The sequence below is a fragment of the Haemaphysalis longicornis genome, unplaced genomic scaffold (genome assembly GCF_048455015.1).
Source record: "Haemaphysalis longicornis isolate Haplotype H1 unplaced genomic scaffold, Haemaphysalis longicornis Haplotype H1 scaffold_3, whole genome shotgun sequence".
NCBI classification, from domain to species: domain Eukaryota; kingdom Metazoa; phylum Arthropoda; class Arachnida; order Ixodida; family Ixodidae; genus Haemaphysalis; species Haemaphysalis longicornis.
The window spans coordinates 215,078,942-215,099,536 of NW_027526335.1; the positions used below are offsets into that span (position 1 = coordinate 215,078,942).

The following is a 20,595-nucleotide window of genomic DNA, read 5'->3' on the forward strand; positions in this document are numbered from 1 at the left end:
CTGCACCCACGCAAGGCGAGCGCGCCACGGCGCACTCCATTTCTTCAGTTGAAAGACAAGCGAGAAAACCGCGCACGCGCTTCCTAATCGGCAGAGGTAGCACACACCTCAACAAGATTAAAACGGAAGCTAAAAACGACGACCGGAGTGCGAGCCTACTTCTATGCAACGCCGAGAAATTAAAGGAAGCTCAAACCCGTTGTTAGACGATCTCACTTCTCCGTTTCTGCCGCGGTGGACGGAGGCGACGAGATCGGTGGCATAGAAGAAACCAGGAGTAGGATCAGGTGGAAGAAATACTTCTATTCAAATTTCTGAACGGCCCAGAGTGCGGCCCAGGGGAGTGGTTCCTTCTCCACAGTGCGCGCCGCCTGTCCACCAGCTGAAGAAGGGTAGGCGGAGAGGGGCTGGGCAGAAGCATCTCCCATTGCTTTTATTGGGTAGTTGATGGAAAGAGAGGAGGGTGCTCAGGGCTAAAGTCGCACTCCCCTGGTATGTGGCGGAGTGTTCCTACTTCTGAGCAAAATGTACATTCAGCGTCGTAGCGATTCGGGTGCCATAAGGGAAGACAGGTCGGGTGTGGGAAGTAGCCTAGGTTGTATGAGCCGTAGGGTAGTTTGTTGTTTTCTGGAAAGGTCAGGGTAAGGAGAAGGTACGGTCTGTCTCTGAAGGCGATAATACAGGGTTATGTCCCTGAACGTGACGAGCGGGTGACGTCCTCGTGCAGCTCCATAGCCGGGGAGGGCGAGGGGTAAAGCGCAGGCTTGTTAGTTGGCCTGTTCGGGGCCCTCCATTGAAGCGTGAGCGCGGGGCCAGATGAGCTGAATGGAACCGTTTGGAGAGTGGTGTCCCAGCCCACGCAGTGCATGTCGGCACACCCAACCCGACTGGTGATTTTAGTAGGTTTGGGAAGCGGTGACTACCTTCCGAACCCCTGGTCGAGTGAGAGCCAAGGCGATGGCTGCTTCTTCTCTTGCCGTCATGTCTTGGGTCTTGAGTGAGGCACATGCAAGGTGGTTAATTTTGGAGGTAGCCACGATGAAGGCGTACTGCTGCTTTCGATGTTGGGGGGCGTCTGTGGAGACGACTACACAATCGCCATGGAGGATGGGGTCGAGCGCTTGAGCCGGTCCTTGTCGGCGAACTCCGTCGTGTGGGGGGTTCATATTTTTAAGCAAAGGGAGAATCTTTAGTTCTTCTCGCCAAGAGTCCGGGAGTACATCAAACAGAGTTACATTCTGTGCTGGCCATGAAGGAGTATTTGAATGTGTTTCTTGATGTGTCGTTTGGTGTGAGGGCGGACGACAAGGAGCTGTGATTTCCTGCGTGAACACTGGAGGCCACAGGCTTTAGGACATGCGCGTAGTAGAAGTGAGATTACATGTGTTCGTGCGAGCGTCCTTTAATTTTTGTAATTTCTAGCACACCCGCAAGGCGCGCGCAGGGCCGCTAGACGTGCCGTGGGCGGAGCGCACTGCGATGCGAGAGGTCGCGTGACGCTATCACGTGGCATTCAGCGAGAATGCAGGGGATAAACCCGTATATGCACTTGGTGATTACACCACCTGCCCTCCCCGTCTGCGCTTGGGCCTGTAGCTAAATCGGTAAGACAACGCGCTCTCGCTTTGGTACTCTATTAGTTACAGGTTCGGTGCCTGGCGGGGCCAGGAAATTTTTTTTATCTGTTGGCGGGAGTTTTCTGTTGACACCAACGGTCGCGAAAGAACCCTTGGGGAGTAGAAGTTAAAAGCTTTCCTTTAAAATGACTCGCGAACTTCCTGTCGTGGTGCGTTCGAAAGCCAGACTCGAGGATCGTGACATTGATATCGTCAAATGTGGGACCCGCGATATTGGCTAGCTTTGATAATGAAAGGTGAGGTAGTGCAGAAATGTGAGCCTTATGATTGTTAAGTCAAAGTCTAAAGGATGCTTGGGTTTCCCCATTGTACTGCATTAAATAAAGATTGCATTCAAGCAGATACGTTACTTGTATCGCAAGTATAGTTACCACTTATTTTTTAAGCTGAAATCAGAAGCAGTGCTGTTCGTGGTTGATGAGCTAGTCATATAGTGGCTGGCTTTGAAGCGCGGTTTGTTGCAGGGCGGCACCCTATAGTCAATATAGATTTGCCTTTTGAAGAAGTAAGAAAGTACCGCAAATCTCGGGATCTTCTGTATGTAACTCGGGGTAGTTCTCTGAAAATTGATTTCAGTCGTTCGTTGTGTAAAAGAGTGTTATTGTGTTTTCTTAAAACGGCATTTACGCTTTGTGCAGGTGCGAAATAGGTTAGAGCAAGGTTGGTATGCAATGAAAGCGGATATGTTTTCTTGGTGCCTAAAAGTGCTTCCCGGTCATGGCTATCAGCACGCTTAATGGCATCATCAATTATGTGGGATAGGTAATTCTGCCTGACTAAAGCGCTTCGAAGATGGGCACACGTTAGAATTAAAATCAAATAGTTGGGAGCATTTTTTTAAACGAAGGGCCTGACTGTAGGGTATGCTAGTTTTACAGTGCTTCACATGATAAGTGTTGAAATGGAGGTATTGATGCCGCTCGATAGACTTTCTATAAACCGCTGTAGCGAGATGGCCATCAGAAATCGTCAATCTTACGTCTAGAATGTTATTAGTTTGTTCTGCGTATGCGTGGGAAAAAGAAATGGATGAATGCGCGTTGTTAAAATCATAGATGAAGGATAAAAGGTAACCTCCTCCATTCCAGAAATTTGTTTTCGAGTAGGCCCATGAATATATTGTCACCATATCAAAGACGACGCAGTTGTCTTCAGAGAAAACAAGTTTATTGGAGCGAACTTGTGCTCCCATAGCAACTCAACAAATACACAGGCGGCGAGACAGCAGTCAAGAAAGGGACGTGCGTAGGCGAGCGTCGAGAGTCGGATGCCGCGGCGTCGGCTCTCCAGGGTTTTATCTTTCGGCGCGAGTGTTTGTGGAACTGTCTATTTGCATCCAGAACATTGTAGATCAAAGAAGATTATTCTGGGCTAGTGACATTAGGGCGAAACAGTCTGCTTATCTGAATGAGATAGTGCGTGCGGCATAAAAATAAAGCATGGAAGATACGCTTCGCATGGAACACAGATAACAGAACTGGGCGTGGGCGGGCAGTAAAAACAAACAATAAAGAAACAAACCCATAAATGGTTCACGCCAATATTTGCATAAGTAGGGCCGATGGGTGTGCCAATCGATGTGCCATTGACTTGAAGGTAATGAACCCCATTGAATTCAATATTGCTAAATTCCAGTTAAATACCAACTGATGTGGTATATTCGGATGTCGCAAAAGCATTTCATAAAGTGTCGCACTCGAAGCTGCTTTTGAAATTGACAAAAAGTTTCAAAATAATCGCTTGACAAATGGTTTTCTTCCTATCTCAGCACTCGTTAGCAGTTCGTTGAAATAAAAGAGAAACAGTATAGATCAGTTGCAGTTAATTCCGGAGTTCCCCAGGAGAGTGTACTGGGTCCCCTTTTATTTTTGCTATATATAAATGACCTACCAAATCGCGTTACGGTCCTGATAAGGTTGTTTGCGGACGACTGTGTTGTATATAGCACAATCGAGACTGAACACGAACAAGGTAACCTAAACAACAATCTTCGAAGAATAAAGGAACGCTGCGAAGAATGGCAAATGACTTTGAACGCAGAAAAAGCAGTGAGAGAGAGAATAACTTTAATGAAAACCAGCGATGTTAGCCGAGCTCGGCCTTTTGGCTAAGATCAAAGTGCAGAAAAAGCAGTGTTTATGTCTATAACCAGGAAGAAAGCACCTCTAGATTACAATTACCAGATTGACAATGCAAGCCTTACGCGTGTACAAAACTATAAATATCTCGAGCTATGGTTTACGTCCTACCTCCGGTGCAACACTCATATTGATTATGTGTGCTCCAGGGCTACCAAGGCATTCTATAGCCTTAGGCGTAACCTTTATAGCGCCCCATCTGATATAAAGTGCCTAGCTTACAAACCCCTAATCAAGCCTATTATCGAATATTATAAAATTGTCTCGGACCCTTAAACACAGTCAAACTGCAATAAAATAGCAAAACTACAGCCACTTGGTGCGACATTTATTTTTAATAAATATCGCCGACATCATTCACCTACTGACCTTTGTAGAAAGGCGGGATTGGATAGTTTGGAAATTAGATCGAGGATTGAGCGACTGAAATTCCTGTTCCAGGTAATTCATAATGATTTTAAACTACACTATTCAGATTTCTTCCGGGTCAACACAAAAAAACACTCCAGGCATCGCCATTTTATGTACATGCCACACCTAGCCCCCGTAACGACTGCTTTAAGTTCAGTTATTTCCCACGTGCTTTCGAAGATTGGAATATGTTGCCGGAGTCTATAATTAGTTGTGCCTCGTTGCATCATTTGAACAAAATATAAAACGGCTTTCTCCTGAATAAGAGTGACAAATGCCTTTCGTTGTGTGCGTGCGTGTGTCCTTTTTGTTGGTTCCATGAGACTGCAATAGTTTTTCAAGTTCAAATCTTCAGCGTGGTGCAAAAGTTTCGCCTCTTATGCGTCATGTACTGTTCTTTGCGTATGTACTGTATCGCATGTGTTCCATTTTCTTCTTATGTGTAACTTGGAGGTGCTGCTCACAATAATACCGAAAAAGTACCTCAAGACCTGCACTGTACTTTTTTTCGCAAATAATTGTTCTGTACTTCCACCCTGTAACGGCCCACTTTTGGGCTAACAGTATTAATAAATGAATGAAGTAATGAATGAATGAAAGGCCTATCAAGGTGAAGCTGTCGAATTGGTACTGGAATTTAACAATTTTGAATTCAACAGGTTTTATTACCTCCACGTCAATGGCACATCGACGGGAACACCCATCGGCCCTACTTATGCAAATATTTTCATGGACCTACTCGGAAACAAATTTCTGGCAACTCGCGCGCTGAAGCCATTCTACCCCAAGCGATTTGTCGACAATATCTGTATGATTTGGCAGCACGGGGAAGCTAACCTTTTATCCTTAATCCATAATTTTAACAACGCACACCCGTCCATTTCTTTCTCCCACGTACGCATACACAGAACAAACTATTAACTTTCTAGACGTAACATTGACGATGTGTCATGCCCAGCTCGCTACAACGGCTGATAGAAAGCCTATCGACCCGCAGAATGTCAAGCGCTGTAAAACTAGAATACCCTACAGTCAGGCCCTTCGCTTTAAAAGAATATGCTCCGAACAATCTGATTTTAATTCTTACTGTGCCCATCTTCCACGCGCTTTAGTCAGGCAGAGATACCCATCCCAGATAAGTGATGACGCCATCAAGCGTGCTGATAGCCACGACCGAGAAACACTTCTAGGCACCAAGTAGAAGTACCCGCTTTCATCGCATACTGACCTTGCTCTAACCTATTCTGCACCTGCACGCCGTTTTAAGAAAGCCCCATAACATACTTTTACAGAGCGAACGACTGAAATCAAATTTCAGAGAACCATCCGATGTCCCATGCATAAGATCCCGAAATTTGCGGGACTTTCTTACGTCTTTAAAAGGCAAATATACATTGACTACAGGCTGCCGCCCCTGCAACAAACCGTGCGGTAAAGTCCGCCACCACATGACTACCTCATCAACCCCGAACAGCCCTCCTTCAGATTTCATCTTAAAAATAAATTGTAACTATACTTTCGATACGAGTAACATAGTTTATATGCTTGAATGCAATGTTTGTAAAATCCAGTACGCTGGGGAGACACAAACATCCTTCAGACTTCGCTTTAACAAACATAAGGCTCACATTTCTGCACTACCTCACCTTCCATTATTCAAGCATGCCAATATCACGAGTCACACTTTTGACAATATCAAAGTCACTATCCTCGAGTCTGGCTTTCGAACGCACCATTACAGGAAGTTCGCGAGTCTTTTTCGATCTTCAGATTTAACAAAAGCGCACTCGCGTTGATTGAAAGGGCAAGAAAACTGAGTGTCTTGGCCATGTGGTGTCAACCGTTCTTTTTTTCTTTTTTTTTTGCGTGTGATAACATTTCTGACCGTCCGTGCCACACGTGTCGAACATAATTACACTGCTTCTGGTTAAAAATCTGTAAAACGGGGCCCCGACAGTGTATTGCACTTAGATTATGTTTTCTTGCTGACTTTCTTGGTTTTGTTTTTGTTTTTTGTGATTTATTCTGTCACATGATTTGTGTTATCGCAACGAACGCCTTTATATACTGTACAACGACTCTGGCTACTGTTATTCTGAAAAAGGCCGGCCCCTTGTCGAAACGTTAAAAGCAATCCTCTTTCGACCAGTTTCATTTTCAGCATTATCCTTACCGGTGTCCAACAAATTGTTTATTAGGCCGAGTCTGCAACTTCATACATTTTTCGGGAGACTTAAGCTAGCCCTTGATTACAGAGGGCACTGAACAACATTTCTAACTACTTCGCAGTCCACGGCCTTCAAATTTTTCTACATAAGAGCGTGGCCACGGCCTTCACACAAAAAAAACTTGGATCGCTATCCATTGATACTGGGTGGTCGCATACTTTTGTATGCATGAGTTAAAAGAATTTCAAGGAGTTTCAGTAGACAGCAGCTTGACCTGGTCACCGAAAGTCAAACAGATACGGAGCCGCAATCCTTCGCCCGCTAAGTTCTTTAAACGTCTTGGAGGTACGCGATGGGGCAGTGATTGCCACTCAATGGTTATGTCGCACAAGAGCTATGCAATTCGAGGGATTCGTTACAGCCTCCCTATCCAGCATCAAGTATCTCTAACAAGCAAGAAAAGCCTAGAGGCGGCCAGAAACAACACGCTCCGCACCTGTTTGGACTTGCGAAGTAATCTTCGAGTGTTGGAACCATGGCAGAGGCACGTTTGCCTTTTGAAGTTATTAGACAACGGAAAACCCTTCGAGTGCAATTGAGGCATCATCTACACGCAAGAAATCATTTCGTAAGTCGTGTCCCCTCCAAGTGCAGCAGCTCCTGATTCGCCCAGACCATTCATAGCATACCACTGTCCGTTCCAACCCAGCCCTCACCAGTAATGCTGCCGCATTTCCCTCTGTGGAACGTCGCTCCACTACAAATTGAATGTGGTATCTGAGGAATTGGCCCCAAAATAATATGCCTGTCAGAAATCCTCGGCATCGTTTTAGACCCCATGTATAGAGCGCATTAAGCAAGAGCATTCATATTCACCGATGGTTCATCAACCATGCAAAGGTCTTCTTCTGGTCTATACATACCACAAACTGGTGAAATGCTTTCATTTCGTCTGGACAAACATCTTGGACAGCAGCAGAGCTCTACGATCTGAAGGAGGCAATCGTTTACATCCTGCGCCATGAGCCCCACCAATGGAGTATCTTCACGGACTCCAAGGCAGCTCTGCAAATTCTATCTAGGAAAGTAGATTTTCCCCCCACCAAAAATCGCAGCCTGTGATATATCACACCTTCAGCATCTTGCCTGGTCTTCCGGACACAACATTAAATTACAGTACGTTCCTGGACACAGCGGCATCAAAGGAAACCAAAAAGCCGACAAAATGGTCCGCAAAGGTCTGCTTACCGAAAATACCGCAAGGTGTATTTCACGAAAACAGAAGCTTCTGCCATGGTGCACCACTTCGCGGTGACTGAAAGAAGCTGTCCGTGGAGCAACTTACAAAATACTCGCTGCTCTTTGCACACAATGACCCAGACGTAAAGTCGAGACTCCCGAGACAGCTTCATCGTCACCTGGAAACGTTGTACGATCCTCTGTGGCTGAACTGTGCATACACACCTAGCTACCTATTTCGCCTGGGAGCGACGCCAAATACGCACTGTAACAATTGTGCTTGTGTGGAAACAATTGAACACATTTTATTATCACATCAAATCAAATCAAATCAAAGGTTTATTTGTTTGAACACAAGGTTGGGGTTACATAAGGCGAAAAGCAGTTGCGTACTGTTTTGGGGTGCCTGACGACCCTCGGACGACAGGATGTTCACAATAAAAACTACTGCGTAAAATGGCCTATTTACAACCTAAAGTACTTGCGATAAAAAAGTAGCATAAAATCGTATGCTCTTACCTAAAAAGCTGCACTCAACCAAGAAAAAACATGTCTACAAATTATTTGTTCACAACGAGTTGTCTAAAAAGTATTCCATCAGTTGTTTCCGGGTAACACTTCCAATATCAACACCTTTTTTTCACACGTAATAAGTAGAACACGTAATGAGTATCCGAGTGATTGCAGTACATAGTAAGTGCGTCGGCGTGGTACAAGCCAGTTGTCACTGCATCTAGAGCGTACAGTGCATCCGTAACATTTTTGGATAACCCAGATACTGAGCGCAAAAATGATTTGAAGCTCTGGTTTCAGAACAAAAAAGAATAAAGCAGACGAAACTCGTATGTTCGCAGAAGGGGTATTATCTTATAACTTGTAAAAAGCGGCTTCGTCGTGTGCGCAAACTGTAAATTGGCAATTCTACGCAGTGCTTTCTTTTGCAAAAGGTGAATTGCGTTTATATTTTTATCTGTAGTCGTGCACCAAACAAGTGCGCAGTAATTGACACGCGAAGGGAATAGGGCATGATAAATTTGCAGCTTACCTTTTGTTGGGAAAAAATGATGACATATAGCTAGCGCTCCCGACGCAGATGATAAAGATTTCGCTACAGACTGCACATGGCATGTCCACGTCATATCATTAGAAAAAGTTACCACAAGAATATTGTGTCTGCTGACAATTTCTATAGGGGCAGACGCAAGTGTCAGCTGCTTATTTAACATTGTCTGTTTGTTCCTGGCCCTGAACATTATAGCTTTTGTTTTCTTCGTATTTATTTTTAAAAAATTTGAGGTAGACCATCTGGATAGTTCTGACAGACATTTTACTGCCCTAGTTGCTACGTCACTTGCATCTGGCCCTGAAATAAAGAGGCTTGTGTCATATGCACAAGGTATAAAGTCAACACTTGAGTCGACTTTAACAATGTCGTTGACGTAAACATTAAAATGAAACGGACCAAAAACACTCCCCTGTGGTACACCGGAACATATTTTGCTCTGCGATGAAACAAAGTTTTCAATCTCCGCACACTGCATCCGATTACAAAGGTATGATTGAAACAGAGCATGTGCAACACCGCGAACATCATACGCATCCAACTTATGAAGCAATATGTTATGATTTAGGTAGCCAAAGCTTTACTGTAGTCTATGAGTATACCAAGCGTGATCTCGTAGCGTTCAATATTTTTTATGATCAGTTCTTTCAATGTAAAATGGCCCTCTGAGTTGACTTTCCCTGACAGAATCCGTGTTGGCTTTCTGTGAGTATAGAGTATTTACTAAAAAAATTATTGATACGGAATAAAATCACTTTCTCTAACCCCTTGGAAAACACTAAAAGTATGGAAATTGGGCGGTAATTATTCATTTCGTTTTTGTCCCCTCCCTCATAAATTACAGATACCTTCGCTATTTTCATAGCATCTGGAAAACATCCCGACTTCAGAACAAGGTTAAATATGTGTTCGAGGCAAGGAGCAATAAGATCAATGACATATTTGACAGGTTTCATTTGGATGCTATCAATGTCCGTGGTAGAACTGTTTTTCAGGCTGTTGAACCGGGCAGAGTGCGCTGCCATCAGCACTTATGCTCAATAAATGTTTATTCTCTTCCTCCTCCTCAGGCTGTTGAATGTCTGCATATTTCTGCTTCTTCTGTAGGTCGAAGAAAAATAGACTCATCACATCTATAGCTGAGCGGAACCTCGCAAGGTTTATCGAAAGGTTTCACCATGTTCACAAAATGCGTGTTAAAACGGTCTTTCGGCTAACGAAATACCAGAAATATTTTTGTTGCCTATGCGAAGTTCTAAACCGCCAGAGTGCGTTTCTTTATTTAACGTTTGGTTAATTATTTTCCAGACTTTATCAGGGTGCTGTCTGTATGCATGGGAGAAATTTTTTTGGAATACGACGCCTTTGCTTTTTTTAATTCAGCGTTCAGGTGTCAGAATTGCGCGAGGCAGTAATTTAGTGGCCGAGGCCTCGGACGGGAGGAGCGACAAACAACTCCCCCCTGGATACGAATATAGGATGTGGTTCGGACCTGCTAACCGGCGATAGGTCCACGCCTGATTGGCCGCTGGCGTGAGGCACGAGACGGGGCACTGGAAAACAGTTTCAATACAACGGACATTTAATTCACATTCACAGGAAATTTGAAACAGACAGACAGAAGTGTTGACGAGTTAATACACACTGCACTGGACACCCCGTTGGGGTCAGAGCTGCCAAGACACCGACACGAAGTACATTAATCACAATGAAAGAAAAGGTACACGCCGTTACGAGCCAGAGGAGGAGGCGACAGTAAATGAAGGGGACAGTAGAGTGTACAATAGGCGGGGTTGGAGGCTTCCCCCAACTACTAACAATAGGCCCGCTAGAGACACATACCGCGTGGTGCACTGAAGGAGGCGGATAAGCCCGTGCAGTCCGCTTAGAGAAATACGACACAGAGGATGAATAGGAAGAGTCCGAGGAAAGGTGGAGAAGGGGAGAACATCTTAGTTGCGGTCCGGCTGATGGTCTCGCCGGGGTGACGGAGGCTGTCGGTCGTCTGTGGTGGGGCGCCGCTCATCAGCGACGCAATTTGGGTGAACTCCGGCCGCGCACTGTCGCCTCCTTGAGGAATCTTCGGGGGCCCCAAGTTCACCGCCGTCATCGCTCGGCCTCCCCAGCACAGCCCTCAAGGCCGACGCCGCGTCCCGGCCGTACGTCCGGCCACCACCAGTTCTCAGCCCATTCTCCCCGGAAACCCCGCACTGCACCGCGCACCCAGTCCACCGGGCCGCGCGTCTTCCCAGAATTACCGGGGCGCAGCCTTCTGCAGGCCGCGGCACTCTCGCCCAAATCTCTCCCCGAAACACATGGCCAGCCGACCCGGGTACGACAATGGCGGCGAGAACATTCTCCGCTACGCGGTACGGCTCCTCTCGGCCCGAAAATGGCGAGCGGCAAGAAAACCCGTCAAGGAGGGACATGAATTTCGCGACACCGCCCCCCCCCCCCATCAAGAATGTTATCTCTATTAACATTCCAAATATACAAAGCGAAATTCTGGTACACACACACACACACACAAAAAATCATCACACCAAGTACCCGGCCTAGACAAAAAGGCGCGACCCTCAGAAGTACAACACACGCATGCAATACCAAGAAACGGCGCACCAAAAATACAAATATTCGCACACACCTACATAACTACATTAAGTTGAAAAAAAAAACACACACACTATTCATACATCAATACCTACCCATACGTATGCGTACTGAAGACATAACAAAAAGAACCCCAAAGTACTACCAGAAACCTGACAAAAACTAGACCACATAAGGGTGCACGGGGCACGCTGAACCATACACCCACTTATAGCTTCACGGTGATACAGCCAAACACATCTCATATTTGAATAAGTCCTCCCGTACATGTAAGAGCTGAAGAATTTGAGTGCCCGGAGGCGATACTCCTCTATTGCCGACTACGCCCGTTCCCTCGGAAACAACTTCCGATTCGTAGATTCTCCCGGGTGGAACGCGGTGCCTTTTCACTGCAGTAACATCACCCCCCCTCCACTTGTTGGAGGCATCTGTGCAAAGCACCAAGGGTTGGTCGGAGCTGGCAACCTGCAAAACAGGTGCCCTGGAAAGAAGCCGCCTCAGTTCATCGAAAGAGCGCTTCCGTTAACCCCGATACCACCAGTCTCGCTCTTCGAGCGCAGGAATTCCATAAAACAGCTGTCCCGGAAAGAAGCCGCTTCAATCCATCGAAAGAGCGCTCCCGTTACCACCAGTCTCGCTCCTTGAGCGCAGGAATTCCATCTCTTCTCTCTTTCTCTACCATATTTCGTGCCGGCCGATCCTTATCGTGTAGCGCGATCTCCCAGACTCCCACTCAAACGACTTGCGCTCCCTCTCTCTCACGTCTTCCCGTTGGCGCCCTCGCGCTCTTCCCTCTCTCTTCTAAAAAAAAAAAATTCCTGAAGAGCGCTCCCTTCGATGCGCATCTTTACAAAGAGCGACTAGACGCTCTAAATCTCTCATTCTGCCTGTCGCAGAAAGAACACTTGCTTCGTGCTAACCTATGCCTCACGCCCTGGGCCAATCGTGGTTAGCGGTCCTGCCGTGGACGCCAGTTTGTCACAGAATTGCGCGAGGCAGTAATTTAGTGGCCGAGGCCTCGGACGGGAGGAGCGACAAACAACTCCCCCCTGGATACGAATATAGGATGTGGTTCGGACCTGCTAACCGGCGATAGGACCACGCCTGATTGGCCGCTGGCGTGAGGCACGAGACGGGGCACGGGAAAACAGTTTCAAAACAACGGACATTTAATTCACATTCACAGGAAATTTGAAACAGACAGACAGGAGGGTTGACGAGTTAATACACACTGCACTGGACACCCCGTTGGGGTCAGAGCTGCCAAAACACCGACACGAAGTACATTAATCACAATGAAAGAAAAGGTACACGCCGTTACGAGCCCGAGGAGGAGGCGACAGTAAATGAAGGGGACAGTAGAGTGTACAATAGGCGGGGTTGGAGGCTTCCCCCAACTACTAACAATAGGCCCGCTAGAGACACATACCGCGTGGTGCACTGAAGGAGGCGGATAAGCCCGTGCAGTCCGCTTAGTGAAATACGACACAGAGGATGAATAGGAAGAGTCCGAGGAAAGGTGGAGAAGGGGAGAACATCTTAGCTGCGGTCCGGCTGATGGTCTCGCCGGGGTGACGGAGGCTGTCGGTCGTCTGTGGTGGGGCGCCGCTGATCAGCGACGCAATTTGGGTGAACTCCGGCCGCGCACTGTCGAATCCTTGAGGAATCTTCGGGGGCCCGAAGTTCACCGCCGTCGTCGCTCGGCCTCCCCAGCACAGCGCTCAAGGCCGACGCTGCGTCCCGGCCGTACGTCCGGCCACCACCAGTTCTCAGCCCATTCTCCCCGGAAACCCCGCACTGCACCGCGCACCCAGTCCACCGGGCCGCGCGTCTTCCCAGAATTCCCGGGGCGCAGCCTTCTGCAGGCCGCGGCACTCTCGCCCAACTCTCTCCCCGAAACACATGGCCAGCCGACCCGGGTACGACAATGGCGGCGAGAACATTCTCCGCTACGCGGTACGGCTCCTCTCGGCCCGAAAATGGCGAGCGGCAAGAAAACCCGTCAACGAGGGACATGAATTTCGCTACATCAGGGTATTCCTGAATCTCTTAAAAGCCGCTAGCACAGTTGGATCTTTTGTACGTAGGAATTTTTTAAACAGCTTGCTTTTTTTTCGGATCATTTTTATGTGCTCTTGTGTCACCCACGGCTTTTGAATATTTGTACTGGTTTCTGCTTGTTTATAAGAAAATGAGGCGTTATTGTGATGAAGAAAGTTCAGGAGAGATTCGTTATAAGCATTAGTGTGATTATTCTTGGCATAGACTGAAGACCAGTCTTGGTTTAAGATGCGTGAACGAAATGAATCCATGTCTGCACATGTTATTCGCCTGTAGATTTAGCCGGTTTGTTGGTTTCCTTTTTATGATGTAGATGCCACATAAGTGACAAACACTGGGCAATGGTCACTGATATCGTACGATTCGTTCCAGCTCTTTCCACGATAGCGTCCCTTCTAACGATGAACAAATCTAGAATGGAGTGGCTCTCGCTCGTTACGCGAGTGGGTGTGTCGATGACATTGCACAAGCTGGCTGCATTGATTACACTACTTAAATGGAGAGAATGACCAGTATTTTGGGCCATATTAATGTTCAAGTCGCCCCAAATAAAATACGATAGCCGTAAAGCAAAGCATGGTCTAATAGTTTTTCTACGAAGTCAAGGCAGTCACTAATGTTGCCAGATGGTGGACGATAGATAACAGAAAACATATTACTATCACTAATAAGAGGCAGGCATTCGTAATCTGCAGTTATCTGCGTGAACTCAGGCCGCAGTTCAGAGGACATGCATCGCGGAACATGCATTGCGACTACCCTCCGCGTACCCCAGTGTGATTTAAAAAGTTGTGATTATAATCATTTAGGGACAGCATGTCGCTGTCACTGTAGTACCAAGTTTCGGAGAATATGATTACATTGAAATTAAATTTGAATTCACAAAAAAAGATTTTATTTGGTCTTGCTTAGGAGAGAGAGAGAGCGGGCATTATGTCAATGGCAGATAAAGTGCTTCCATTGGGTTCAGGCGCTATGACGTCTGAAGGTAAGCAGTATTCTTGATACTGCATGATTCTGGTCAAGAGAATCTAAAACCTTCACGCCAAATGTGTTCAGCTTAAACGATCTTCCGCAGGTCATTTTCGGATTCGATGCGCGCGAGATTGGCTGATTCATTTCCCGTGCAAAAATGTTTCCGTTTCGTGTCCACACAAACCGCCATTTGAACTCGCGTTTTCTTGCCAGTGCCAGGGAGAGGAGGCGTTTCAGGGTTGGGCATAAGTGGTCGTTTAGATAGATTTGCTCTTCACTTTTAATTCCAACCTGGCTATTTCTGACGCACTTTTTTCGTGCCATCTCAAGAAGAGCGTCCCTTTTTTCCCTGCTTTTGAACTGCACGACAACAGTACTTTTGCCAGCTTCTCGAGTGGGCACACGGTGGCAGACTTCTATTTCCTCGCATCTAGCGGCTTCGCCCAATGCGTCACTGATTTTCATCACTAAGTCAGTTACGTTTTCGCCGTTTCTTTCTACGAGCCCTCTTATTTCAATGTTGGATCGTCGCGAATACTGCTCACACTGCACAAGTCTGATGAAGCTCCCGTATCATGTTTTCTCTTTCATCGCATTTCAGCCGCAACTCGGCATGTTCTTTCCTCATTGCATCCCTTTCTTCTTGCGCAGTAACGAACTCCTTCTTCATGTCTTCGAAAGTCTTGTTAAAGAAATTCATGCTATCCTTTATCTCTTTGAGTTCCGTTCGTAGTTTACTAATTTCATTTAGATAGTCCCTGTCATTCGCAGACTGGTTTTTAGACATCTCGTCGCCAAAAAAAAAATACAAGGCGAAAAACCCAAAATTCCAAGTTTCGGCAACTGCAGCAGCGCAACACAAAGCTAATCTCAAGAACGAGGCATTGCAATACACCAACCTGCGTTGCAAGAGACAGAAGATCAGATGGCCGTCGGTACTCTGTCACAGCTGCCGAATGGCCCTTCCGACGGTCGCTGGCCTTTTATACGGGCTCGTACGGTGGTGGCGTTGATGCAGGCTTGCTTCTGGTGATACGTCACTCCTCGCGGAATATGCCGTTCCCGTAACCCACGTGCGGCGTGCCTGGATCAGTGACAGCTATCTCCTGGGAATCTTCGTTGCAAGAGACACAGGATGAGATGGCCGTCGGTACCCTGTCACAGCTGCCCATTGTGCGGCCTATATGGAACCGAGATCCCAATTCCTTGAAAACATTGAAGGCCTAGAACAGGGACCAATTACTCTCAGAATTATTTTAGGACCATGCATTCGTTCGTCGTAACAGCGCAAGCTCTACGGAGTTTGTTCCCTTATTTGAATGAAATTGGCCCAATTTCAAAATTGTAAATTATGTGGCCCAAGCTCAGAACAAAAATATGCATGTAAGTCCGTTACCGCGACAACTCCACGACCGTTTTTTTTTCTTTTTCTTTCCTGTGCAGCTCTTTCTTGGGCGTTTTATTCGCCCATCCCCAACCAACAGCACAGAAGCATGTAGGCGACTGTAAATGCCGGCAAACCTCTCTGTTCTTCCAATAAAGAGCCTTCTTTCTCTCTCTTTCTCTCTCCCTCTCTCTCTTTCTTTCTTTCTTTCTTTCTTTCTCTCTCTCCCTCTCTCTCTCTCTGAGACATACTGGAAGTAAAATATCGGCAGCACGTGTACATTGTTTTTATGCAGTTTTGTAGGAGCATTTATTACCCCTTAGAATTTTCAAATACATGTTCAAACCAAATTCAAATCAGTAGCAACCCGCCGCGGTGGCTGAGTGGCTAAGGCGTTGTGCTGCTGAGCACGAGGTCGCGGGTTCGATTCCCGGCCGCGGCGGCCGCTTTTCTGATGGAGGCAAAAAGCAAAAACGCCCGTGTGTACGAGATTTCGGCGCACATTAAAGATCCCCAGGCGGTCTAAATTAATCCGGAGCCCTCTACTACGGCGCTCCTCATCGCCTGGGTTGCGTCGACGCGTTAAACCCTACAATCAATCAAATCAAAATCAATCAAATCATTAGCACATCTTGGGCACGGTGTGGATACGTGCGTCCCGTTGTATGAACCTTAAATATTTAATTTAAGCAGACTACCGGAAGCCTAGTCTATTACGTTGCCGCAAACGTAGGACATCTTTCAAAAAAATAATCTTAACTATGTACTATTACAGAGTGAAGTTTCGGTGAACATTTTTACGAATAAATTAAATTACTTAGCTTTTATATGCCGGGAGGCATAACAAACACAAGGTTATTAGGGCAGTTTTTTTATCGTCCACAGCAGTCCACTTAGATGGTCTGGTGTTTTGTGTGGGTGATTCCATGACATTGTTCTTTGCAACCCGCAACCACGCGCAAAAGACTGTGTACTTGTGTGTTGGGTTCTACCTTTTTTATAACATGAAGCTACACAACTGATGCCCGAGCCGTTCGGGTTGATCTTTGAATAAAACATCAAATAACCGTTGCTGAAAGCCGACGCCCTAAGTAATCTATCATTGTTACTTCTGTTTTTCAGCTCTCAATTAATGCAGGTAAGTAAAATTCTTTCGTCTGAAATAGTCCGATTATATAAAACAAACATGCCTGGAATAAAGTGCTATTTATAGCCCCTGTATATCAACTATGAATGTTTGAATTTGATATTTAATTATTACCCATGCGGTTGCCGTGCAAATGAAAACCCCGAGTCTATTCTTTTGATGTTAGCGTCATTGTTAGAGTCATTGCTTATGAAGCGTTTATTATTCTCGTAAAGTTATTGTAGTGATAATTGTTGAGGGCCCCGATACACCGCTGCCCCCTTTTTTAAGAATGCGATCAAGGTGAGGGTGCTGTAGAACACAATACAAAGGCGGTAGTTAGCCAAAAAATTTAGAGACCCCTTAAATGCGCACACCAAACTGTTTCTGTGGCTCCTTTGTTGTCGTATTAGACCAATACCGCACAGTTTTGACTTTGTACATGCATTCGGCTATTCATATAGCTTCGGACCCTCCTTGTGTCATTGCTGGCATCTTCGCAGAACAGTATTGAAATCCTTGTTCAATCATTGCCATGTTGAAGGTTCGAAAGTCACTCTAATTGCTCCTGTCAATCTATTAAACTACTCCGCTTGTTGAATTCGCTTTTGTTTGTGACTCTTGAATGTTTGTCCGTTTTTCAGTCAGTTTTCACAGCTTGCAAGTTTTTTCTACTTACCGTACTTACCTGATTCTAACGCGCACCTTTTTTCCGCAAAAATAGGCCGAAAAATCGCATGCGCGTTAGAATCGGATACAAAACCGAAACTGCCGAAACAGCTGAAATTTCGTTCCACCCATCGCCATCTCCATCTCAAGATGGCGCCAAAGCGTTTAGCAAAAATTTTTCGGATCTAGGTGCCTAGGCTTTTCTATCGGCGGTAACACAAATTGTCAAGTTATTCCACTTGCGCGCTTGATAACAGCAATGGCAGCTGCGGCAACGAAGTTTCGCCGCTTCCGCGGCTTACGAGCGGCTCCCACGCGTTCACAACGAGCGGTTGGCTGAAGCGTACGCCTCTGGAGAAGCTCGCGGGATGGGCGTGCGAGGCGTGGGCCACCATCCCATCGAACATGGTTGAACGTTCGTTCAGAAGTGTGGCATCGCGAACGCGCTTGACGACGCCGATGACGAGATGTTGCGGTCAGCGGAAGGCGACAAGGAGCTCTCGGAGAGCGACGAGGAGTGAGATGAGATTACTTCGGTAAACAAATCGCCCGTTTCTCTCGCATTCCTTTTTCTTGCTCACAAAGTTCCTTGCGCGTTACAATCGGAGGTGGAAGTTTTTTCGGTTTTTTGCCGGAAAAATTGGGTGCGGGTTAGAATGGGGGGCGCGTTAGAATCGGGTAATTACGGTACTCGTCCTTTTACGTGAAATGGTGAATCGGTGAGCATTCTAGTCAGGTTGTTAATTAGGGTGTATGTAGTTTTTTCTTTTTCTGTTGGGGCTGCGAATTACTTCTGAAGCGCTACTCGAGACTACTTACTCTACCTATTTTTGCTAGCTGTATAGGTATCGTCTTTTCTATACCAATAGAAAAACAATCTATACCAATTCTGAATCTCATAGGTGTAGGACCACTGCTTCTGCTCACGTTGCCTGGCTGCTGAGCTTCGTACAGGATGGCTCTTTTCGCACTCAAAATCACGCCCAGTAAAGTTTACGTTCTCAATTTGTGTCTTTTATTTTCTGGCCGTTTATTTGCAGAAGAATAGGCTCACTATCCTTAGCTTGTTTCTCGCAAGAAATCCAGCGAGTACTCGTCGCTCGTGCGAAGCAACCAGAAAAAAAAAAATTCTCCCTCCCTAACCAGCTTGTTTCCTACTTTTGCGTTGAATATCCCATCGAAGCACTGTGTTTCCTGTTTACCTTATACACTGCCGATTCCGCGTAGAAACGGCCAAGAAACATTAACCGCGTACCTCTACGTTGGTGCACAGGCTTGCACGGTCTGTAACTTGTGCCCCCTAATTAGCTTGACCGCAACGATCTTGATTTTATTACTAATGCTCTAAAATAGTTCATGCTGTACAACTGGTATAATTTTGTGGGACAAGAAACCTACGCCATCCCCAATTATTTTTTTTCGGTACAACAAGATAAGCTGGCTAATTATTTCATGTGAAGCTACCACCAGTTAGTCCTGCTGTCTTCAAACTTCGCTTAGCCCTATCATATACTCTTCACCGCCTTGAGGCCATCCGTTGTAGCACATATCACCTTTCTTCGCTCGATCGAGTCCTCGCCCCACTCCACTGGAGGACTTCCGTATCAGGGTAATCTTAGGCAGCTCTGGTGTGTCCCTCAGTTGAGGGACACATCAACTACCTTTTTTCGTTAAAAACGGGCGGTAAATAACATAAATGTGTAGATAACATAATGCTCCCGGAGTATGCCCTACGTCGAGGTAAATGGGATAATAAATATCAGGAAACTATATAAGTATCGGCTGTCTTTAGAAATATATCGAAGTACCAATGTTTAAAACAAAAATTTATCACTGAGTTTTACGAAACCCAAAGCCCGCATGAATTAAGAACAAACTTAATTCCGAAACCATATTCAAGGACAGGTTATGGGGAGCAGCCATTGGCTTTTCAAATACCCGAGATACTGAATCTGTATCCTGTGATCTTAGATCTCTTACATACCTATGTTTCAAAACACAGTTTCAAAAAAACTATGAAAGCTCTCTTCCTTGCGGGAAATTGATTTAGCACCGTATTGTTTTGTCTGGTTTTACATCGAATGAAAACATCACAAGTGTGTGGTCATCTTATGGTGCTTTGTGTTTTCTGTTCTGGTTTTCTGTTTAGTTCCTGACTTGTTGGCATAAATTACTTTGGTTATGCTGTAAAACAATCACTATTGTGGAATATTATCTCCACTGTCCGAAACATGAACTCATTATTGCGTGTATCTTTTTAAAAAGATTCCTCAGTGTGTTACTGTTGTAGTGTATCGACATGTTTTGTATGTAGTTGAGCAATTTGCTTTCATTTGTCAATATTTGTTATGCTCACAGTTAGTGCCCTGCATGATGGGTTGTCTCCAGTTGTTGAGTGGGTGTCGTAGCCCCGTCAGGCGTTAATTCTGCCTATAGCCACGCCACCCAAGACAAACTTGAAATGGCGATTGTCTTGAATAAATGAAAATGAAATTAAAACAACCGATAAAAGGCTTTGCACGAAAGTTTGCGAGAGTAAACGTATTAATAAACATTTCCGGGTGGGGACCTCTGGAGAGCCACACTTTCTTAGCAGTTTCTGATCTATTACAAGCTTTCCTGTCGCCACGAGCGGCATAGAGCCGCTCGGGACTGAAAGCCAATAATCTAATTGGAAATTCATTCGGAAAGTTACTAACCAATGTAATCAACAAGAATTTCCAAATCATTGGCTGCTGCTTGAGTTCATGGAGTCTACCCTAGAATGGTTGGACGCCTCATGTATGGCCTCACTGGGTATCCAAACCTTTTAGGTGCAGAGCAATTTAGGCGCTCGTCTTGTCGTATTTGAGAAAAAATATACGTAATTAATCGACAGTGCCCGCGTTCTTTTAGTTAAGGACGCCGGTTGGGTTGGTTTTTGCCATAGTAAACGCAAAATGCTGCAGTGCTACGCTGCCACGTGCGGGAAGAAAAGCACGAAGAGAACAGAACTCCCATTGGTGCACTTTCAGCAGGGGGCGCGCGAGCACTGCGAAGGCGGGAAATTTGAATTGCATGGGGTGGTAGCAGTACGCGGATAACGCCTGTTCAGTCCTTTATGACGAATCACTG

The 20,595-nt window shown here is 45.9% G+C and overlaps 1 long non-coding RNA gene across 2 annotated transcripts in view; it reads left to right on the plus strand.

Moving 5' to 3' along the window:
* Nucleotides 1-20,595, plus strand: part of LOC144175980 (uncharacterized) — a 224,955-nt gene that overhangs the window by 70,326 nt on the left and 134,034 nt on the right. For both annotated transcript variants that reach the window (XR_013323738.1, XR_013323737.1), the window contains exon 3: nucleotides 16,809-16,824. This is a non-coding gene — a long non-coding RNA (uncharacterized LOC144175980). The remainder of the gene's footprint in view (nucleotides 1-16,808; nucleotides 16,825-20,595) is intronic.